Source organism: Pipistrellus hanaki (genome assembly GCF_964339955.1).
Source record: "Pipistrellus hanaki genome assembly, chromosome: 5".
NCBI lineage: Eukaryota > Metazoa > Chordata > Mammalia > Chiroptera > Vespertilionidae > Pipistrellus > Pipistrellus hanaki.
In genome coordinates this window covers 99,423,413-99,449,337 of record NC_140507.1, presented here as the reverse complement: position 1 = coordinate 99,449,337, position 25,925 = coordinate 99,423,413, and positions in this window count along the sequence as shown.

Below are 25,925 nucleotides of genomic sequence, written 5' to 3'. Positions count from 1 at the left end.
CTCTGTTGTGAGCTGCCCCTTGGTGGGAGCTACGGGGGCTGGGCCTCCCCTGAGGCTGTCCTGAAGGGGGAGCTGGCTTGTTTGCCCATGCCTGTGAGCAGAGGGCCACATGCGGTTGGTAGATTTAGGCACCTGACATGGCTTCCAGAGGTGGGGGCTATTCCTCTGTGTTTGAGTATCTGAGCAGCATGGCCGGTGCTGCTTGCTCATTGGTCGAATGAACAAGGGAGCGGGGCTTCTGGAACAAGGAGGCAAGCACAGGCCCATAGCTGAACTGGGTCAAGTCAACGAGGGGCCGGTGACAGGTGAGCAGCTGGAGGCAGTCAGGAGAACAAGGGGTCAGGGCCAGGGGACCAGCCTGAAGTGGTGAGGTAAGCAGGAGAAAGGCTGGTGGGCAGGGACACCAGTGACCCGCAGGCCGCCCTGCCAGCAGTAGGGTCCTCGGAGGAGGTTGGGCTTGTCAGGGAGGCCAGGTGATCGGCAGGAAGGGGTCAAGGGAAGAGTGGGTTGGGGCGAGGGGCAACAACTGGAAGTGGTTCAGTGAGTAGGGCCCTGGGGCCCTGTGAATGTGGACCAGTGTTGCAAGGGGCCTCAAAAGCCCCACCTTCCTTAACTCCAGACTGGAAGCCAGCAAAAGGTTCCCGTGTCCTCAGGGCAGTGCATTTCCTATGAATGGGGCAGAAAGCCGTCTCTCAGGGCCTGGGGATCCCACCAGTAAGTACCTATGGAGCGGCCGAGGAAGTGCCCCCAGATTGGAAAGTGATTTTCTCGGACTTGACACAGCTCTCTCCCCGATGTCAAAGGCTAACCATAACCGTAAACATAAGCCTAACCCTAACCCTAACCCTAAGCAGTGGCTAAGGCCCTGGAGCCCTGTGAAAGTGGATGAGGCTCGCAAGTGGCCGCAAAAACCCCACCTGCCTGAACTCCAGTCTGGAAGCCATTGAGAGGTTCCCTTGTCTTCAGGGCAGTGTGTTCCCTTTGAATGGGGCAGAAAGCCAGCCCTCAGGGCCCAGTGACCTGACCAGTAAGTACCTCTATAGTGGTCGGAGCAATGCCCGCAGAGTAGAAAGTGATTTTCTCGGACTTGACACAGCTCTCTCCGTGATGTCAAAGCACATAGACAGGGCTATGGGTGTCCCAGGACATTCCGTTGTGAGCTGCCCCTTGGTGGGAGCGATGGGGGCAGGGCTGGTAGCTCTGCCCACGCTTGGGACCTAGGAGGCACCCTGTGAGTAGAGGGCCATGTGCGCTTGGGGGTTTTAGGCACCTGACACTGCTCCCAGAAGTGGGGGCTTATTTACTTAAAGGAGCCTAGAACTATAAATGTGAGTCATAGAAGGCAAAATATCCTTGAAATAGAGAAATAAGCACATTTAAGCAGGCTTGGAAAGCCTTAAAATTAACTGCAATGTAGCTTTAAACTCTACAGCATAGTAGAGATAATGTTACCTAGCTTCTCAGGTTCATAACCCTGTGTAGGAGGTAGGAGGTTGTTTGTTCATGCGCACATTAGTTATACTTGGACAAGAAGGTCTAATATAGGAAACTAAAATAAAACATGAGTAATTCCTGAGAAAATAACAGTAAATAGATGAGAACTCGCATGAAACAAGTAGAAAACACTTCTCCAAGTAAGTTATTAATGTAGAAAGGTATCTAACATCCAGGAAATCCTGGATTAGAGTAAAGAGCACATTAAAAGTGTATGAAACCTCTATAATTTACTTACACCAGCCTAGAACTTTAAATGTGTGTCACAAAAGCCTTGAAGGAGAGAAACAAGCACAATTTTTTAAGCATCTTTGGAAAGCCTTAGACTTCACTGAAATGTAGCATTAAACTCTAAAACATAGTTGAGAGACAATGTTCCAGAGTTTCTCAGGTTCAAAACAGTGTTTAGGTACTTGTTTGTCCCTGTGCACCATGGTTATACTTGGACAAGAAGGCCTAATATAGGAAACTACAAGAAAACATTAGAAATTTAGAGAAAATAACAGTAAGTTGATGAGACATACATAAAACATGTAGAAAAAACTACTCTTAATAAGTTGTTATTGTGGAAAGCAAAGATGCACGAAATCATTAATTAGTACAAATTAGAGTAAAGAGCTCATTAAACAGTGTACGAATCTTATATTAGTTACTTAAAGGAGCCCAGAACTGTAAATGTGTGTCATACAAGGAAGAATATCATTGAAATAGAGATATAAGCACATTTAAGCAGCTTTGGAAAGCTTTAGACTTCACTGTAATGTAGCATTAAACTCTATAACGTAGTTGAGGGACAATGTTCTTGAGCTTCTTCTATTCATAACAGTGTGTAGGAAGTTGTCTGTATATGTGGGCAATGCTTATACTTAGACAAGAAGGCCTAATATAAGAAACTACATGAACACATGAGTAATTCAGAGACAATGACAGTAAATAGATGAGAACTCGTTTAGAACAGGTGAAATAGATTCTCTAAGTCAGTGTAGGAAATAAGCATATTTAAGCAGCTTTGGAGAGCCTTTACTGTAATGTAGCATTAAACTCTATAAATTGTTGAGAGACAATGTTCCCGAGTTTCTCAGGTTCTTAACAGTGTAAGAACTAGCACTGAACATGTAGAAAACACTTCTCCAATTAAGTTGTTAGTATAGAAATGTATCTAACATCCAGGAAATCCTTAATTAGAGTTAACAGCACATTAAACAGTGTATGAAACCTCTATTATTTACTTAAAGGAGGCTAGAACTTTAAATGTGTGTCATGCAAGGAAGAATATCCTTGAAATAGAGAAATAAGCATTTTAAGCAGCTTTGGAAAGCCTTTGACTTCAACGTACGTAGCATTAAACTCTATAATATAGTTGAGATTCAAAACAGTGTTAAGATAGTTGTTTGTTCATATTCCCAATGCTTATACTTGGACAAGAAGGCCTAATATTGGAAACTACAAGAAAACACCAATAATTCAGAGAAAATAATAAATAGATGAGAACTCCCATAGACATGTAGAAAACACTTCTCAAGTCATTTGTTAGTGTTGAAAAGGTATCTAAGATCCAGGAAATCCTTAATTACAGTAAAGAGCTCATTAAACAATGTATGAAACCTATATTATGTACTTTAAGTAGCGAAGAACTATAAAAGTGTGTCATACAAGACAGAAATCCGGGAAATAGAGAAACAAACATATTTAAGCAGATTTGGAAAGTCTTACACTTCACTGAAATATAGAATTAAACTATATAATAGAGTGGAAAGACAATATTCCCTAAACCTAAACCTAACCCTAACAATAACACTAACCCTAGTCCTAATTCTAACCATAAGAATAGCCCTAACCCTAGCCCTAACCCTTACCCTAACCCTAACCCTAACCCTAGCCCAAAACGTAGACCTAACCCTAACCCTAACCTTAACCCTAGCCCTAAAACTAACCGTAACCATACCCCTAGTACTAACCCTAATGCTAACCTTAACCCTAGCCCTAACCCTAACCCTAGCCATAACACTAGACCTAACCCTAAACCTAATCCTAACCCTAGCCCTAACCCTAACCCTAAACCAAACCCTATACCTAGCCATAATCCTAACCCTAACCCTAACCATAACCATAACCCTAGCTCTCACCCTAACCCTAAGCCTAATCTTAGCCTTAACCATAACCCTTACCCTAGGTTCTCAGCTTCATAAAGGTGTGCAGCAAGTTGGTTGTCCAGGAGCGCAATGGACAAGAAGGTCTAATATATGAAAGTGCAAGAAAACATGTATAATACAGAGAAATTAACAGTAAATAAATGAGACCTCATATTGCAAAGCTGAAACAGATTTCTCCAATTCAGTTGTTAGTGGAGAAAAGGAATCTAAGATCCAGGAAATCTTTAATTAAACTTAAGAGCACATTAAACAATGTATGAAACCTCTATTATTTATTTAAAGTAGGCTCGAACTTAAAATGTGTGTCACAAAAGACTTAAAAGAGAGAAATAAGCACAATTAAGCAGCTGTGGAAAGCCTTAGACTTCACTGCATTGTAGCGTTAAACTCTAAAACATAGTTGACAGACAATGTTAAAGAGCTTCTCATGTTCATAACAGTGTGTAGGAAGATGTTTGTACATATGGGCAATGCTTATACTAGGAAAAGAAGGCTTAATATAGGAAACTACATGAAAAAGAGTAATACAGAGAAATTAACAGTAAATAGATGAAACCTCGTAAGAACAGCTAAAACAGATTTCTCCAAGTCAGTTGTTATTGGAGAAAAGTAATATAAGATCCAGGAAATCTTTAACTTAAGAGCACATTAAACAGTGTATGAAACCACTATAATTTACTTAAAATAGCCAGGAACTATAAATGTGTGTCACACGTGACTTGAAAGAGAGAAATAAGTACAATTAAGAATCTTTGGAAAGCCTTAGACTTCACTGCAATGTAGAATTATACACTATAACATAGTTGAGAGACAATGTTTCTGAGATTCCAGGTTCTTAACAGTGTTGGAAAAAGCATTGAACATGTAGAATACACTTCTCCAAGTAAGTTGTTAGTGTAGAAAAGGTATCTAACCTCCAGGAAATCCTTAATTAGATTAAAGAGCCCATTAAACAGTGTATGAAACCTCTATTGTTTACTCAAATAACCTAGAACGGTAAATATGTGTCATATAAAACAGAAATCCTTGAAATGGAGAAATAAACATATTTAAGCAGCTTCAGAAAGCCTTTCAATTCACTGAAATGTAGCATAAAACTCTATAACAGATTGGAAAGACAATATTCCCTAACCCAAAACCTAACCCAAACCATAACCATAACCCTAGACCTATCCCTAACCCTAACCCTAGTCCTAACCCTAACCCTAGACCTAACCCTCCCCTAACCCTACCCTAACCCTAGCCCGAACCCTAGTCCTAACCCTATCCCTAGACCTAACCCTAGTACTAACCCTACCCCTAACCCTACCCTAACCCTAGCCCTAACCCTAGTCCTAACCCTAACCCTAGACCTAACCCTACCCTAACCCTACCCTAGCCCTAACCCTAACCTTAGTCCTAAACCTAACCTTTGCCCTAACCCTAACCCTAGCCCTAACCCTAACCCTAACCCTAGCATCTCAGCTTCATAATGGTGTGTAGCAATTTGCCCATGTTCCCAATGCTTATACTTAGAAAAGAAGGCCTAATATAGGAAACTATAAGAAATCATGAGTTATACAGAGAAAATGACAGTAAATAGATGAGCACTTGTTTAGAACATGTGAAACAGATTCTCCAATCAGTTGTTAGTGTAGAAAAGGTATCTAACATCCAGGAAATCCTTAATTAGAAATAAGAGCACACTAAACAGTGTATGAATCCTATGTTAGTTACCTAAAGGAGCCTAGAACTGTAAATGGGTGTCCTACAAGGCAGAATATCCTTGAAAAAGAGAAATAAGCACATGAAAGCAGCTTTGGAAAGACTTACACTTCACAGAAATGTAGCATTAAACTCTATAACACAGGGGAAAGACAATATTCCCTAACACTAAACCTAACCCTAGTCCTAACCCTAATCCTAACTCTAGCCCTAACCCTAACCCTGACCCTAACCCTAGCCCTAACCCTAGTCCTAACCCAAACTCTAGACCTAACCCTACCCTAACCCTAGCCTTAACCCTAACCCTAACCCTAACTTTAGCCCTAACCCTAACCCTAGCACTAACCCTAACCCTAACCCTAACACTAACACTAACCCTAGCTCTAACCCTAACCCTAAGCCTAACCTTAGCCCTAACGCTAACACTAACCCTAGCTTCTCACCTTATAAAGGTGTTTAGCAAGTTGGTTTTCCATGAGGGCAATGCTTATACTTGGACAAGAAGGCCTAATATATGAAACTACTAGAAATCATGGTAAAGAAATTAACAGTAAATAGATGAGACCTCATGTAGCGCAGCTGAAACAGATTTCTCCAATTCAGTTGTTAGTGGAGAAAAGGAATCTAAGATGCAGGAAATCTTTAGACTTCACTGCAATGTAGAATTACACTCTAAAACATAGTTGAGAGACAATGTTCCCAAGCTTCTCAGGTTCATAACAGTGTGTAGGAAGTTGTTTGCAGATGTGGGCAATGCTTATACTTGGACAAGAAGGCCTAATATAGGAAACTACATGAAAACATGAGTAATTCAGAGAAAATGACAGTAAATAGAGGAGAACTCGTTTAGAACACGTGAAACAGATTCTCCAAGTCAGTTTTTAGTGTAGAAAAGGTATCTGACATCCATAAAATCCTTAATTAGAGTTAAAAGCATATTAAACAGTATATGAATCCTATATAATTTACTTAAAGTAGCCTATAACTTTAAATGTGTGTTACACAAAGCTTGAAAGAGAAACATAAGCATAATTAAGCAGCTTTGGAAAGCCTTACACTTCACAACAGTGTAGCATTAAACACTATAACATAGTTGAGAGACAATGTTCCTGAGCTTCAATGTTCCTGAGGTTCTTAACAGTGTAGGAATTAACATTGAACACATATAATACACTTCTCCAAGTAAGTTGTTAGTGTAGAAAAGCATCTAACATCCAGCAAATCCTTAATTAGATTAAAGAGCACATTAAACAGTGTATGAAACCTCTATTATTTACTTAAAAGAACCAGAACAGTAAATATTTGTCATACAAAACACAATATCCTTGAAACAGGGAAATAAGCATTTTAAGCAGCTTTGGAAAGCCTTTGACTTTACTGCAATGTAGCATTAAACTCTATGACATAGTTTAGATTTAAGTAGTTTTTAGATAGTTGTTTGTCCATGTTCCCAATGCTTATACTTGGACAAGTAGGCCTTATACTGGAAACTATAAGCAAACATCAGTAATTCAGAGAAAATAACAGAAAATAGATGAGAACTAGCCTAGAACATGTAGAAAACACTTCTCAAAGTCAATTATTAGTGTTGAAAAGGTATCTAATGTCCAGGAAATCCTTAATTACAGTAAAGAGCTCATTTAACAATGTTTGAAACCTATATTATGTACTTAAAGGATCCTAGAACTGTAAATGTGTGTCATACAAGGCAGAATATCCCTGAAAAAGAGAAATAAGCACATGTAAGCAGCTTTGGAAAGCCATACACTTCACGGAAATGTAGCATTAAACTGTATAACAGAGTGGAAAGACAATATTCCCTAACCTTAAACCTAACGATAACACTAATCCAAACACTAACACTTACCCTAGCCCTAACCCTAACCCTAGCCCCAACCATAACCCTAACCCTAGCCCTAAATCTAAACCTAACCATAACGCTAACCCTAACCTTAGCATCTCAGCTTCATAACAGTGTGTAGCAATTTGTTTGTCCATGAGGGCAATGCTTATACTATGAAAAGAACATGTAATATAGGAAACTATATGAAAACATGAGTAATTCAGAGAAAATGACAGTAAATACATAAGAACCTGTTTGGAACAGGTGAAACAGATTCTCCAAGTCAGTTGTTAGTGCAGAAAAGGTATCTAACAAGTGTATGGGTCTTGTTTTCTTATCCAATCTGTTACCCTATGTCTTTTGATTGGAGCATTTAATCCATTTACATTTAAGGTTATTATTGATAGGTACTCATTTGACGCCATTTTTATTCTATACCCGTGTTCCTTCTTCACTTCTTATTTCTTTATTTTTACAGTAGACCCTTTAGCATTTCTTGCATTGCTGGTTTGGTGGAGATAAATTCCTTCAGTCTTTTTTTGTCTGTGAAGCTCCTGATTTCCCCTTCAATTTTGATTGATAGCCTTGCTGGGTACAGTATTCTTGGATTCAGACCCTTCCTTTGCATGACTTTGTATATTTCATCCCATTCCCTTCTGGCCTGATAAGTTTCTGTTGAGAAATCAGTTGCTAGTCTGATGGGGGTTCCTTTGTATGTAACTTTCTGTCTCTCTCTGGCTGCTTTTAAGATTCTTACTTTGTCGTTGTTGTTTGCCAATTTAATTATAATGAGCCTTGGAGTCTGTCTTCTGGGATTCATTTTGCTTGGGACTCTGCGGGCATCTTGGATTTGTGTGGGTTTTTTCTTTTCTATTTCAGGAAAATTTTCTGTCATTATTTCTTGAAATACTTTTTCCATGTCTACCTCAGTTTCCTTTCCTTCTGGAACCCCTATTATTCGAATATTATTTTGTTTTGTTTTGTCCCAAAGCTCCCGTAGGCTCTCCTCCTGCTTTTTAATCGTTTTTCTAGAAGTTGCTCTACTTGGGTATTTTTTTCCATCTTATCTTCTAGCTCACTGATGCGGTCCTCTGCTTCATCTAGTCTACTGTTCTCAAAACAGCCTGGTACTGGCACAAAAACAGACATATAGATCAATGGAATCGAATCGAGAACCCAGATATCAACCCAAATCACTATGCTCAATTAATATTTGACAAAGGTGGCACTAATATACAATGGAGTCAAGACAGTCTCTTCAATAAATGGTGTTGGGAAAATTGGACAGATACATGCAAAAGAATGAAACTAGATCAACAACTTACACCATACACAAAAATAAACTCAAAATGGATACAGGACTTAAACATCAGACGGGAAACCATAAAAATACTTGAAGCATCCACAGGCAACAAAATCTCAGACGTATGCCAAAAAAACTTCTTCACTGATACTACCCCTAGTGCAATGGAAGCTAAAGAGAAAATAAACAAATGGGACTACATCAAAATAAAAAGCTTTTTTACAGCAAAAGAAACCATCAACAAAACAACAAGAAAGCCCACTGTGTGGGAGAACATATTTGCAAATGTTACCACTGATAAAGGTTTAATCTCCAACATCTACAAACAGCTTATACAACTAAATAAAAGGAAGATGAATGATCCAATTAAAAAATGGGCAATGGACCTAATAGAATATTTTCAAAAGAAGACAGAAGGAAGGCCAAAAAGCACATGAAAACATGCTCAAAGTCACTAATTATCCGAGAGATGCAAATCAAAACAACAATGCGGTACCATCTCACACCTGTCAGAATGGCCAACATCAACAAATCAACAAACGACAAGTGTTGGCGAGGTTGTGGAGAAAAAGGAACCCTCGTGCACTGCTGGTGGGAATGTAGACTGGTGCAACCACTGTGGAGAACAGTGTGGAGTTTCCTCAAAAAACTGAAAATGGAACTCCCATTTGACCCAGTAATCCCACTTCTAGGAATATATCCCAAGAAACTAGAAACACCAATCAGAAAGGATATATGCACCCCTATGTTCATAGCAGCACAATCTACAATAGCCAGAATTTGGAAACAGCCTAAGTGTGCATCAGCAGATGATTGGATCCAAAAACTGTGGTACATCTACACAATGGAATACTATGCTGCCATAAAAAAGAAGGATTTCTCATCATTTGCAGCATCCTGGATGGAATTAGAGAACATCATGCTGAGTGAAATAAGCCAATCAATGAAAGAGAAACACCACATGACCTCACTCATTTGTGGATAATAAAGAACATTATAAACTGGTGAACCATAAGATAGATATAGAGACAGTATATCAACAAGTAGACTGTCAAGTTACAGTGGGGACGGGAGGAAGATCTGGGGGAGATAATAGATCAACCGAAGGACTTGTATACATGCATATAAGTGCAACCAATGGACACAAAACTCTGGGGAGGGAGGGGATGTGTGGGAGGGAGGGAGGGGGTAAAAAAAAAATCAATAAAATATATTAAAAAAAAAAAAAAAAAAAAAAAAGAAAAGGTATCTAACATCCAGGAAATCCTGAATTTGAGGTAAGAGCACATTAAACAGTGTATGAATCCTATATTACCTAAAGGAGCCTAGAATTGTAAATGAGTGTCATAAAAGGCAGAATATCCTTGAAAAAGAGAAATAAGCACATTTAAGAAGCTTTGGAAAGCCTTAAACTTTACGGAAATGTAGCATTAAACTCTATAACAGAGTGGAAACCTAACCCTAACCCTAAGCCTAACCCTATTCCTAACCCTAATCCTAACCTTAGCCCTAACACTAACCTATCCCCAACCCTAGCCCTAACCTTAACCCTAATACTAGCCCTAAATCTAAGCATAACTATAATCATAACTGTAACCCTAGCTCTAACACTAACCCTAACCCTAGCCCTAACCCTAACCCTAACACTAAACATAGCCCTAACCCTAACCCTAACCCTAAACCTAGCCCGAACCCTAACCCTAATGCTAAGTCTCACCCTAACCCTAATCCTAAACCTAGCCCTAACCCAAACCTTAACGCTAACCCTAACCCTAGTTCTCAGCTTCATAATGTTGTGTAGCAATTTGTTTGTCCATGAGGGCAATGCTTATACTTGGACAAGAAGGCCTAATATATGAAACTACAAGAAATCATGAGTAATACAGAGAAATTAACAGTAAATAGATGAGAACTCATATAGCACAGCTGAAACAGATTCCTCCAATTCAGTTGTTAGTGGAGAAAGGAATCTAAGATCCAGGTTATATTTAATGAAACTTAAGAGCACATTAAACTGTATATGAAACCTCTATTATTTACTTAAAGTAGCCTAGAACTTTAAATGTGTGTCACACAAGGCTTAAAATAGTGAAATAAGCACAATTAAGCAGCTTTGGAAAGCCTTAGACTTCATTGCAATGTAGCATTACACTCTAAAACATAGTTGAGAGACAATGTTCCAGAGCTTCTCAGGTTCATAACAGTGTTTGGGAAGTTGTTTGTACATGAAGGCAATGCTTATACTTGGACAAGAAGATGTAATATAGGAAACTATATGAAAACATGAGTAATTCAGAGAAAATGACAGTAAATAGATTAGAACTCATTTGGAACAGGTGAAACAGATTTTCCAAGTCAGTTGTTAGTGTAGAAAAGGTATCTACAATGAAGGAAATCCTTAATTAGTGCTAAAGGCTCATTATCCAGTGTATGAATCCTATATTAATTACTTAAAGGAGACTAGAACTGTTAATGTGTGTCATACAATTCAGAATATCCTTGAAAAAGAGAAATTAGCACATTTAAGCAGCTTTGGAAAGCCTTACACTTCACGGAAATGTAGCATTAAACTCTATAACTAAGCGGAAAGACAATATTCCCTAACCCTAAACCTAACCCAAACCTAACCCTAACCCTAGCCCTAACCCTAACTCTAACCCTAACCCTAACCCTAGCCATAATCCTAACCCTAATCCTAGCCCTAAATCTAATCCTAGCCCTAAGCCTAACACTAACCCTATCCCTAACCCTAAACCTAACACTAGCCCTAAGCCTAACCCTAGCCCTAAACCTAACCCAAACCCTAAGCCTAACCCTTCCCCTAACCCTAACCCTAACCATAACCCTGACCCTAAACCTAGCCATAACCCTAGCCCTAACCATTACCCTAACCATTACCCTAACCCTAGCCCTAACCCTAATAGTAACCCTAACCCGAGCAATAACGCTAACCCTAGCCCTAACCCTAACCATAACCCTAACCCTAACCCTAGCCCTAACCCTAACCCTAACCTAACCCTTTCCATAACCCTAACCCTAGCCCTAACCTTAACCATAACCCTAACCCTAAACCTAGCCATAAGCCTAACTCTAAACCTAACCTTAACCCTAACCCTAGCCTAGGCCTAACCCTAACCCTAACCCTAACCATAGCCCTAACTCTAACCCTAACCTTAGCCCTAACCCTAACCCTAACCCTAACCCTAACCCTAACCCTAGCCTAGGCCTAACCCTAACCCTAACCCTAACCATAGCCCTAACTCTAACCCTAACCTTAGCCCTAACCCTAACCCTAACCCTAACCCTAACCCTAATCCTAACCCTAGCCTCTCAGTTTCATAATGGTGTGTGCAATTTGTTTGTCCATGAGGGTCAGTCTTATACTCGGACAAGAAGGCCTAATATTTGAAACTACAAGAAATCTTGAGTAATACAGAGAAATTAACAGTAAATAAATAAGACCTCTTGTAGCACAGCTGAAACAGATTTCTCCAATTCATTTAGTGTGAAAAGGCATCTAAGATCCAGGAAATCTTTAATTAAACTTAAGAGCACATTAAACGGTGTATGAAACCTCAAATATTTACTTAAAGTAGCCTAGAACTTTACATGTGTGTCACACAATGCTTAAAAGAAAGAAATAAGCACAATTAAGCAGCTTTGGAAAGCCTTAGACTTCAATGCAATGTAGCATTACACTCTATAACATAGTTGAGAGACAATGTTCCCAAGATTCTCAGGTTCTTAATAGTGTAGGAACTAGCATTGAACATGTATAATTCATTTTTAAAAGTAAGTTGTTAGTGTAGAAAAGGTCTCTAAGTTCCAGGAAATCCTTAATTACAGTAAAAAGCATGTTAAACAGTGGACGAATTCTATATTATTTATTTAAAGGAGCCTAGAACTGTAAAAGTATGTCATACAAGGAAGAATATAATTGAAATAGAGAAATAAGCATATTTAAGCACCTTTGGAAAGCTTTAGACACCAATGTAATGTAGCATGAAACTCTATAATGTAGTTGAGAGACAATGTTCCTGAGATTCTCCTGTTCATAACAGTGTGAAGGAAGTTCTTTGTATATCTGGGCAATGCTTATACTTGGAAAAGAAGGTCGAATATAGGACACTACATAAAAACATAAATAATGTAGAGAAAATGACAGTAAAGAGATTAGTACTCGTTTAGAACAGTTGAAACCAATTCTCCAAGTCAGTTGTTAGTGTAGAAAAGGTATCTAACATCCAGGAAATCCTTAATTATAGTAAATAACACATTAAACAATGTATGAATCCAATATTAGTTCCTTAAAGGAGCCTAGAACTGTAAATGTGTGTCATATAAGGCAGAATATCCTTGAAAAAGAGAAATAAGCACATTTAAGCAGCTTTGGAAAGCCTTACACTTCACTGAAATGTAGCATGAAACTCTACAACAGAGTGGAAAGCCAAAATTCCCTAACCCTAACCTTATCCTAACCCTAACCCTAACCCTAACCCTAACCCTAATCCTAACACTATCCCTAGCCCTCACCCTAACCCTAACCCTAGCCCTTACCCTAACCCTTGCCCTAACCGTAGCCCTCACCCTAACCCTAACTTTAACCCTAGCCCTAACCCTAACCCTAGCCCTAACCCTAACCCTAACCCTAACCCTACCCTAGTCGTAATCCTAACATTAGCCCTAATCCTAACCCTAACCCTAGCCCTAACCCTAACCCTAACCCTAACCCTAACCCTAACCCTAACCCTAACCCTAGCCCTAACCCTAACCCTAACCTTAAAACTAGCTTCTCAGCTTTATAACGGTGTGTAGCAATTTGTTTGTTCATGAGGGCAATGATTATACTTGGACAAGAAGGCCTAATATATGAAACTACAAGAAATCATGAGTAATACAGAGAAATTAACAGTAAACAGATGAGACCTCATATTGCACAGCTGAAACAGATTTCTCCAATTCAGTTGTTAGTGGAGAAAGAAATCTAAGATCCAGGTTATATTTAATGAAACTTCAGAGCACATTAAAAAGTGTATGAAACCTCTATTATTTACTTAAAGTAACCTAGAACTTTAAATCTGTGTCACACAAGGCTTAAAAGAGAGAAATAAGCACAATTAAGCAGCTTTGGAAAACCTTAGACTTTACTGCAATGTAGCATTAAACTCTAAAACATAGTTGAGAGACAATTTTCCGGAACTTCTCAGGTTCATAACAGTGTTTGGTAAGTTGTTTGTACATGTAGGCAATGCTTATACTTGGACAAGAAGACGTAATATAGGAAACTATATGAAAACATGAGTAATTCAGAGAAAATGATAGTAAATAAATGAGAACTCATTTCGAAAAGGGGAAACAGATTCTCCAAGTTAGTTGTTAGTGTAGAAAAGGTATCTATCGCTAAAACCGGTTTGGCTCAGTGGATAGAGGGTAGGCCTGTGGACTGAAAGGTCCCGGGTTCGATTCCAGTCAAGGGCACGGGCACGTACCTTGGTTGCGGCACATCCCCAGTGGGGGTGTGCAAGAGGCAGCTGATCAATGACTCTCTCTCATCGATGTTTCTAACTCTCTATCCCTCTCTCTTTCTCTCTGTGTAAAATCAATAAAATATATTTTTTAAAAAAGGTATCTATGATCCGAAAAATCCTTAATTAGAGTTAAGAGCTCATAAAACAGTGTGTGAATCCTACATTAGTTACTTAAAGGAGCTTAGAACTATAAATGTGTGTCATACAAGGCAGAATATCCTTGAAATAGAGAAATAAGCACATTTAAGAACCTTTGGAAAGCTTTAGACTTCAATGTAATGTAGCTTTGAAATCTATAACGTAGTTGATAGACAATGTTCCCGAGCTACTCCTGTTCATAACTGTGTGTAGGAAGTTGTTTGTATATATGGGCAATGCTTATATTTGGACAACAAGGCCTAGTATAGGAAACTACATGAAAACTTGAGTAATTCAGAGAAAATGACAGTGAATAGATGAGACCTCATATAGGACAGCTGAAACAGATTTCTCCAAGTCAGTTGTTAGTTGAGAAAAGGAAATCATTAATTACAGTAAAGAGCTCATTAAACAGTGCATGAAACCTATATTACTGAATTGAAGGACCCTAGAACTGTAAATGTGTGTCATAAGAGAGAGAATATCCTTGAAATAGAGAAATAAGCACATTTAAGCAGCTTTGGAAAGCTTTAGACTTCACTGTAATGTGGCATTAAACTCTATGACATAGACAATGTTCCCGAGCTTCTCAGGTTATTAACAGTGTAAGAACTAGCATTGAACATGTATAATACACTGTTCCGAGTAAGTTGTTATTGTAGAAAAGGTATCTAAGATACAGGAAATCCTTAATTAAAGAGCACAATAAACCGTGTATGATACCTCTATTGTTAACTTAAAAGAGCCTAGAACAATAAATATGTGTCATACAACAGAATATCCTTGAAGTAGAGAAATAAGCATTTTAAGCAGCGTTGGAAAGCCTCTGACTTCACCGTAATGTAGCCTTAAACTGTATAACATAGTTGAGAGACAATGTTCCTGAGATTCTCAGGTTCAAAACAGAGTTTAGGTAGCTGTTTGTCTATGTTCCCAATGCTTATTCTTGGACAAGAAGGCCTAATTTTGGAAACGACAAGAAAACATCAGTAATTCAGAGAAAATAACAGTAATTAGATGAAAACTCGCATAGAACATGTAGAAAACACTTCTCCAAGTCAGTTGTTAGTGGGGAAAAGGAATCTAAGACCCAGGAAATACTTAATTACAGTAACGAGCACATTTAACAGTGTATGAACACCTTTGGAAAGCTTTAGACTTCAATGTAATGTAGCATTAAACTCTATAACGTAGTTGAGGGACAAAGTTCCCAAGTTTCTCAGGTTCTTAATAGTTTAAGAACTAGCATTGTACATGTATAATACACTATTCCAAGTAAGTTGTTAGTGTAGAAAGGTATCTAAGATCCAGAAAACCCTTAATTACAGTAAAGAGCACAATAAACAGTATAAGAATCCTATATTATTTAGTGAAAGGAGCCTAGAATTGTAAATGTGTGTCATACAAGGTAGAATATCCTGAAATAGAGAAACTAGCACATTTAAGCAGCTTTGGAGAGCCTTAGACTTCACTGTAATGTAGTATTAAACTCAACAACATAGTCGAGAGACAATGTTACGGAGCTTCTCAAGTACAAAACAGTGTTTAGGTACTTGCTTCTACATGATCCCAATGCTTATACTTGGACAAGAAGGCCTAATATAGGAAACTACAAGGAAACATCAATAATTCAGAGAAAATAACAGTGAAGAGATGAAAACTCGCACAGAACATGTAGAAAAGACTTCTACAAGACAGTTGTTACTTTAAGGATCCTAGAACTGTAAATGTGTGTCATATAAGGCAGAATATCCTTGAAATAGAGAAATAAGCACATTTAAGCAGCTTTGGAAAGCTTTAGACTTCAATGTAATGTAACATTAAACTCTATAACATAGTTCAGGGACAATGTTCCTGAGCTTCTCCTGTTCATAACAGTTTGTAGGAAGTTGTTTGTACAGATGGGCAATGCTTAGACTTGTACAAGAAGGACTAATATAGGAAACTACATGAAAACATGAGTAATTAAGAGAAAATGACAGTAAATAGATGAGAACTCATCAAGAACTGGTTAAACAGATTCTCCAAATCAATTGTTAGTGTAGAAAAGGTATCTAAGTTCCAGAAAATCCTTAATTACAGTAAATAACATATTAAACAATGTATGAATCCTATATTAGTTACTTAAACGAGCCTGGAACTGTAAATGTGTGTCATACAAGGGAGAATATAATTGAAATAGAGAAATAAGCATATTTAAGCACCTTTGGAAATCTTTAGACATCAATGTAATGTAGCATTAAACTCTATAAGGTAGTTGAGAGACAATGTTCCTGAGATTCTCCTGTTCATAACAGTGTGAAGGAAGTTCTTTGTATATCTGGGCAATGCTTATACTTGGAAAAGAAGGTCGAATATAGGACACTACATAAAAACATAAGTAATGTAAAGAAAATGACAGTAAAGAGATGAGTACTCGCTTAGAACAGCTGAAACCAATTCTCCAAGTCAGTTGTTAGTGTAGAAAAGGTATCTAACATCCAGGAAATCTTTAATTATGGTAAATAACACATTAAACAATGTATGAATCCCATGTTAGTTACTTAAAGGAGCTTAGAACGGTAAATGTGTGTCATATAAGGCAGAATATCCTTGAAAAAGAGAAATAAGCCCATTTAAGCAGCTTTGGAAAGCCTTACACTTCACTGAAATGTAGCATGAAACTCTGCAACAGAGTGGAAAGCCAATATTCCCTAACCCTAACTTTATCCTAACCCTAACCCTAACCGTAAACCTAGTCCTAACCCTAACACTAGCCCTAACCCTAACCCTAACCCTAACCTTATCCTAACCCTAACCCTAACCGTAACCCTAGTCCTAACACTAGCCCTAACCCTAACCCTAACCATAACCTTATCCTAACCCTAACCCTAACTGTAACCCTAGTCCTAACCCTAACACTAGCCCTAACCCTAACCCTAACCCTAAGACTAACACTAACCCTAGGCCTAACCCTAACCCTAACCTTAGCCCTTACGCTAACCCTTGCCCTAACTGTTGCCATAACCCTAACCCTAGCCCTCACTCTAAACCTAACTTTAACCCTAACCCTAACCCTAACTCTAAACCTCTCCCTAACCCTAAACCTAACTCTAGTCGTAAGCCTAACACTAGCCCTAACCCTAACCCTAACCCTAACCCTAACCCTAACCCTAACACTAACCCTAGCCCTAACCCTAACCCTAACCCTAACCCTAACCCTAGCCCTTACCTTAACCCTTGCCCTAACCCTAGCCTTCACCCTAACCCTAGCCCTCACCCAAATCCTAACTTTAACCCTAGCCCTAACCCTAACCCTAACCCTAACACTAGCTTCTCATCTTTATAACGGTGTGTAGCAATTTGTTTGTCCATGAGGGCAATGATTATACTTGGACAAGAAGGCCTAATATATGAAACTACAAGAAATCATGAGTAATACAGAGAAATTAACAGTAAATAGATGAGACCTCATATTGCACAGCTGAAACAGATTTCTCCAATTCAATTGTTAGTGAGAAGAAAAAAAATCTAAGATCCAGGAAATCTTTAATTTAATGTAAGGGCACATTAAAAAGTGTATGAAACCTCTATTATTTACTTAAAGTAAGCTAGAACTTTAAATCTATGTCACACAAGTCTTAAAAGATAGAAATAAGCACAATTAAGCAGCTTTGGAAAGCTTTAGACTTCACAGCAATGTAGCATTACACTCTAAAACATAGTTGAGAGACAATTTTCCCGAGCTTCTCAGGTTCATAACAGTGTTTGGTAAGTTGTTTATACATGTAGGCAATGCTTATACTTGTACAAGAAGGCCTAATATAGGAACCTACATGAAAATATTAGCAATTCAGAGAAAATGACATTAATAGATGAGAACTCATTAAGAACCGGGGAAACAGATTCTCCAAGTCAGTTGTTAGTGTACAGAAGGTATCTAAGATCCAGGAAATCCTTAATTTCAGTAAATAGCTCATTAAACACTGCATGAATCGTATATTAGTTACTTAATGGAGCCTGGTACTGTAAATGTGTGTCATACAAAGCTGAATATCCTTGAAATAGTGAAATAAGCACATTTAAGCAGCTTTGGAAAGCCTTAGACTTCACTGTATTGTAGCATAAACTCTATAACGTAGTTGAGGGACAATGTTCCAGAGCTTCTCAGGTTCTTTACAGTGTAAGAACTAGCATTGAACGTGTAGAATACACTTTTCCAAGTAAGTTGTTAGTGTAGAAAAAGTATCTAAGATCCAGGAAATACTTAATTGGAGTGACGAGCACATTAAACAGAGTATGAGACCTCTATTGTTTACTTAAAAGAGCCTAGAACAGTAAATATGTGTCATACAAGACAGAATATCCTTGAAATAGAGAAATAAGCATTTTAAGCAGCTTTGGAAAGCCTTTGACTTCACTGAAATGTATCATTAAACTGTATAACATAGTTGAGAGACAATGTTCCTGAGATTCTCAGGTTCAAAACAGAGTTTAGGTAGCTGTTTGTCCATGTTCCCAATGATTATATTTGAACAAGAAGGCCTAATATAGGAAACTACTTGAAAACATGAGTAATTCAGAGAAAATAACAGTAAATAGATGAAAACTCGCATCGAACACGTAGAAAACAGTTCTCTAAGTCAGTTGTTAGTGTGGAAAAGTAATCTAAGATCTAGGAAATCCATAATTACAGTAAAGAGCACATTAAATAGTGTATGAAACCTATATTATTTACTTACAGGAGCATAGAACCATAAATGTGTGTCATACAAGGCAGAATATCCTTGATATAGAGAAATAAGCACATTTTAGCATCTTTGGAAAGCTTTAGACTTCAATATAATGTAGCTTTGAACTCTATAACGTAGTTGAGGTACAATGTTCCCTAGCTTATCCTATTCATCACAGTGTGTAGGAAGTTGTTTGTACATGTTGGCAATGCTTATACTTGGACAAGAAGGCCTAATATAGAAAACTACATGAAAACATGAGTAATTCAGAGAAAATGACAATAAATAGATGAGAAGTTGGTTAGAACAAGTGAAACAGATTCTGCAATTCAGTTTTTAGTGTAGAAAAGGTATCTAAGATCCAGGAAATTCAGTATTACAATAAAGAGCACAATAAGCAGTGTATGAAACCTCTATTGTTTACTTTAAAGAGACCAAAACAAAATATGTGTCATACAAGACAGAATAACCTTGAAATAGAGAAATAAGATTTTTAAGCAGCTTAGGAAAGCCTTTGACTTCACTGTAATGTAGCATGAAACTCTATAACATAGTTGAGAGACAATGTTCCCAAGCTTCTCAGGTTCAAAACAGTGTTTAGGTAGTTGTATATCCATGTTCCCAATGCTCATACTTGGACAAGAAGGCCTAATATTGGAAACTGCAAGATAACATCTGTAATTCAGAGAAAATATCAGATAATAGATGAAAACTCGCATAGAACATGTAGAAAACACATCTCCATGTCAGTTGTTAGTGGAGAAAAGGAATCTAAGATACAGAAAATCTTTAACTTAAGAGCACATTAAACAGTGTACGAAACCTTCATAATTTACTTAAACTAACATAGAACTTCAAATGTGTGTCACACAAGGCTTGAAAGAGAGAAATAAACACAATTAAGCAGTTTTGGAAAGACTTAGACTTCACTGAAATGTAGGATGAAACTCTAAAACATATTATAGTTGAGAGACAATGTTCCAGAGATTCTCAGGTTCAAAACAGTGTTTAGGTAGTTGTATGTCCATGATCCCAAAGCTTATATTTAGACACAGAGGCATAATATAGGAAACTACATGTAACCATGAGTAATTCAGTGAAAATTACAGTAAACAGATGAGAATTTGTTTAGAACAGGTGAAACATGTTCTCCAAGTTAGTTTTTAGTGTAAAAAAGTATCTAACAACCCGGAAATCCTTAATTAGAGGTATGAGCAGATTAAACAATGTATGAATCATATATTAGTTACTTAAAGGCTCCTAGAAATGTAAACGAGTGTCATACAAGGCAGAATATCCTTGAAAAAGAGAAATATGTACATTTAAGGAGCTTTGGAAAGCCTTACGCTTCATTGAAATGTAGCATTAAACTCTATAACAATGTGGAAAGACAAAATTACCTAACCCTCATCCTAACCCGAACCCTAGCCCAAAAAATAACCCTAAAACTAGCCCTAACCCTAACACTAAACCTAACCCTAAATCTACCCCTAACTCTAATCCTAACTCTAACCCTAGCCCTAACCCAAACCCTAACCCTAACCTTAGCCCGAAACCCAAACCTAGCCCTAACCCTAACCCTAACCCTAACTATAGCCCTAATCCTAAACCTAACCCTAGCCCTAACCTTAACCCTAACACTAAACCTAGCCCTAATCCTAACCCTAACCCTAACTCTATTCCTAACACTTACCTTAGCCATAAACCTAACCCTAACCATAACCCAAGCCATAAGCCTAACCCTAACCCTAGCCAAAACCCTAACCCTAACCATAGCCCTAACACTAATCCTAAACCTAACCCTAACTCTAGCCTTAACCCTAACACTAACCATAGCCATAACCCAAACCCTAACCCTATTCCTAACCCCAAACTTAGCCCTAACCCTAACCCTAACCCTAATCCTAACCCTAGCCCTAACCCTAACCCTAACACTAGCCCTAACCCTAACCCTAACCCTAACCCTAGCCAAAACCCTAACCCTAACCCAAGCCCTAACCCTAATCCTAAACCTAACCCTAACTCTAGCCCTTCCCCTATCATAACCCCAACCCTATCCCAAAACCCAAACCTTGCCCTAACCCTAACCCTAGCCTTTCAGCTGCATATTGGTGTGTAGCAATTTGTTTGTCCATGATGGCAATGCTTATACTTTGACAAGAAGGCGTAATATATGAAACCACAAGAAATGAGTAATACAGAAAAATTAACAGTAAACAAATGAGACCTCATATAGCACAGTTGAAACAGATTTCTCCAATTCAGTTGTTAGTGGAAAAAAGGAATCTAAGATCCAGGAAATCTTTAACTAAACTTAAAAGCATATTAAACAGTGTATGAAACCTCAATTATTTATTTAAAGTGGCCAGGAAGTTTAAATGTGTGTCACACAAGGCTTGAAAGAGAGAAATACGCACAATTAAGCAGCTTTGGAAAGCCTTAGGCTTCACTGCAATATAGTATTACCCCCTAAAACAGTTGAGAGACAATGTTCCTGAGATTCTCAGGTTCATAACAGTGTTTGGGAAGCTGTTTGTACATGTAGGCAATGCTTACACTTGGACAAGAAGGCCTAATATTGGAAACTACAAGAAAACATCAGTAATTCAGAGAAAATAACAGTAAATAGATGAAAACTTGCATAGAACATGTAGAAAACACTTCTCCAAGTTAGGTGTTAGTTGGGAAAAGGAATCTAAGATCCAGGAAATACTTAATTACAGTAAAGAGCACAGTAAACAGTGTATGAAACCTATATTAGTTACTTAAAGGAGCCTAGAACTATAAATGTGTGTCATACAAAGCAGAATATCCTTGAAATAGAGAAATAAGCACATTTAAACAGCTTTGGAAAGTTTTAGACTTCAATGTAATATTGCAATATACTCTATAACGTAGTTGAGGGACCATGTTCCAGAGCTTATCAGGTTCAAAGCAGTGTTTAGGTAGTTGTTTGTCCATGTTCACAATGCTTATACTTGGACAAGAAGGCCTAATAATGGAAACTACAAGAAAACATCAGTAAATCAGAAAATAACAGTAATTAGATGAAAACTCGCATATAACATGTAGAAAACACTTCTCCAAGTCAGTTGTTAGAGGTTAAAAGGAATCTAAGATCCAGAAAATCCTTAATTTCAGTAAAGAGCACAGTAAACAGTTTATGAAACCTATATTAGTTATTTAAAGGAGCCTGGACCTTAAATGTGTGTCATACAAGGCAGAATATCTTTGAAATAGAGAAATAAGCACATTTAATCAGCTTTGGAAAGCTTTAGACTTCAATGTAATGTAGCTTTGAACTGTGTAACGTAGTTGAGAGAAAATGTTCATAGAAAATGACAGTAAAAAGATGAGAACACTTTAAGAACAGGTGAAACAGATTCTCCAAGTCAGTTTTTAGTGTAAAAAAGGTATCTAACATCCCGGAAATTCTTAATTAGAGTTAAGAGCACATTAAACAGTGTAAGAATCCTAACTACTTACTTAAAGGTGCCTAGAACTGTAAATGTGTGTCATACAAGGCAAAATATCCTTGAAATAGAGCAATAAGCACATTTCAGCATCTTTGGAAAGCCTTAGACTTCACTGCAATGTCGCATTAAACTCTGTAATATAGGTGAGATACAATGTTCCTGAGCTACTCAGGTTCATAACAGTGTGAGAACTCGCATTTAACATGTTTAAAACACTTCTATTGTATTATACAAGTAAGGTGTTTGTGTAGGAAGTATCTGACATCCAGGAAATCATTAAGTAGAGTTCAGAGCACATTAAACAGTGTATTAAACCTCTATTATTTACTTAAAGGAGCCTGGAACTGTAACTGTGTGTCATACAAGACAGAATATCCTTGAAATATAGAAATAAGCACAATTTGAAGCTTTGGAAAGCTTTACACTTCACAACAATGTAGTATTAAACTGTATAACATACTTGAGAGACAATGTTCCTGAGCTTCTCAGGTTCTTAACAGTGAAATAACTAGCATTGAACATGTAGAAAACACTTCTCCAAGTAAGTTGTTTGTGTAGAAAGGTATCTAACATCCAGGAAATCCTTAATTAGAGATAAGAGCACATTTAACAGTGTATGAAACATCTATTATTTACTTAAACGAGCCTAGTACTATAAATGTGCGTCATACAATGCAGAATATCCTTGAAATGTAGAAATAAGCACAATTGAGCAGCTTTGGAAAGCCTTACGCTTCACTGTAATGTAGCATTGAACTCTAAAACATAGTGGAGAGACAATGTTCCGGAGCTCCTCAGGTTCAAAACAGTGTTTAGGTAGTTGTTTGTCCATGAACCCAATGCTTATACTTGGACAAGAAGGCCTAACATTGGAAACTACATGAAAACATGAGTAATTCAGAAAAAAATAAGAGTAAATAGATGAGAACTCACCTAAACATATAGAAAACACTTCTCCAAGTCAGTTGTTAGTGTAGAAAAGGTATCTAAGATGCAGGAAAGCCTTAATTCCAGTAAAGAGATCATTAAACAGTATAGGAAACTGATATTATGTACTTAAACGTGTGAGAACTATAAATGTATGTCATACAAGACAGAAATCCTTGAAATAGAGAAATAAAGACACTTAAGCAGCTTTGGAAACCCTTACCCTTCACTGAAGTGTAGCATTAAACTCTATAACAGAGGTGAAAGACAATATTTCCTAATCCTAACCCAAACCCTAGCCCTAGCCCTAAACCTAACCCTAACCCTAACCATATCCCTAGCCCTAACTCTAACCATAGCCCTAACCCTAACCCTAGCCCTAGCCCTAACCCTAACCCTAAACCTAACCCTAGCCTCAACCCTAGTCCTAACCGTAGCCCTAGCCCTAACCCTAACCCTAAACCGAACCCTAGCCTCAACCCTAGTCCTAACCGTAGCCCTAGCCCTAACCCTAACACTAGCCCTAGCCCTAACCCTAACCCTAACCCTAGCCCTAACCCTAACCCTAACCCTAACCCTAGTCCTAGCCGTAACCCTAACCCTAGCCCTAGCTGTAACCCTAACCCTAACCCTAACCCTAACCCTAGTCCTAACCCTAGCCCTAACCCTAACTCTAACCCTAACCTTAACCATAGCCCTAATGCTAACCCTAACCTTAAACGTAGCCCTAACCCTAACCCTAACCCTAACCCTAACCCTAACCCTAACCCTAACCTTAGCCCTAGCCCTAACCCTAACCCTAACCCTAGCCCTAGCCATAACCCTAACCCTAACCCTAACCCTAATCCTAGTCCTAACACTAGCCCTAACCCAAACTCTAACCCTAACCTTAACCATAGCCCTAACCCTAACCCTAACCCTAACCCTAACCCTAATCCTAACCCTAGCCCTAACCCTAACCCTAGCGCTAACCCTAATCCTAACCCTAACCATAGCCCTAACCCTAACACTAACCCAAGCTTCCCAGCTTCATAATAGTGTATAGCAAGTTGTTTGTCCATGTGGGAAATGCTTATATTTGGATAAGAAGACCTAATATATGAAACTACAAGAAAACATGAGTAATACTGAGAAATTAATAGTACATAGATGAGACCTCATATACAGCAGCTGTAACAGATTTCTCCAAGTCAGTTGTTAATGGAAAAATAGAATCTAAGATACAGGAAATATTTAATTAAACGTAAGAGCACATTATACAGTGTATGGAACCTGTTTTGTTTACTTAAAGTAGCCTAGAACTTTAAATGTGTGTCCCACAAGGCTTGAAAGAGAGAAATAAGCACAATTAAGCAGCTTTCGAAAGCCTTAGACTTCACTGCAATGTAGCATAAAAGTCTAAAATATAGTTGAGAGACAAGGTTCCGGAGCTTCTCAGGTTCCTAACAGTGTGCAGAAAGTTGTTTGTATATGTGAGCAATGCTTAAACTTGCACAAGAAGGCCTAATATAGGAAACTACATGAAAACATGAGTAATTCAGAGAAAATGACAGTCAATAGATGAGAACTTGTTTAGAACAGGTGAAACAGATTCTCCAAGTCAATTGGTAGTGTAGGAAAGGTATCTAACATCCAGGAATTCCTTAATTAGAGTTAAGAGCACATTAAACAGTGTATGAATCTTATATTATTTACTTAAAGGAGCCTAGAACTTTACATGTGTGTCACACCAGGCTTGAAAGAGAGAAGTAAGCATAATTAAGCAGCTGTAGAAAGGCTTAGACTTCACTGCAATGTAGCATTAAATTCTAAAACCTAATTGAGAGACAATGTTCCCCAGATTTTCAGGTTCATAACAGTGTTTAGGTAGTTGTTTGTCCATATTCCCAATGCTTATACTTTGACAAGAAGGCTTAATATTGGAAACTACAAGAATATATCAGTAATTCAGGGAAAATAACAGTAAATAGATGAGAACTCACATAGAACATGTAGAAAACACTTCTCCAAGTCAGTTGTTAGTGTACAAAAGGTATCTAAGATCCAGTAAATCCTTAATTGCACTAAAGAGCTCATCAAACAGTGTAAGAAACCTCTATTATTTACTTAAAGGACCCTAGAACTGTAAATGTGTGTCATGCAAGGCAAAATATCCTTGAAATAGAGCAATAAGCACATTTCAGCATCTTTGGAAAGCCTTAGACTTCACTGCAATTTAATGTAGCATTAAACTCTATAATATAGGTGAGATACAATGTTCCTGAGCTCCTCAGGTTCATAACAGTGTGAGAACTCGCATTTAACATGTATAAAACACTTCTACAAGTAAGCTGTTTGTGTAGAAAAGTATCTAACATCCACGAAATTTTTAAGTAAAGTTCAGAGCACATTAAACAGTGTATGAAACCTCTATTATTTACTTAAAGTAACCTGGAACTGTAAATGTGTGTCATACAAGGAAGAATATCCTTGAAATATAGAAATAAGCACAATTAAGCAGCTTTCAAAAGCCTTACACTTCACAACAATGTAGTATTAAACTGTAAAACATAGTGGAGAGACAATGTTCCAGAGCTTCTCAGGTTCAAAGCAGTGTTTAGGTAGTTGTCCATGTTCACAATGCTTTTACTTGGACAAGAAGGCCTAA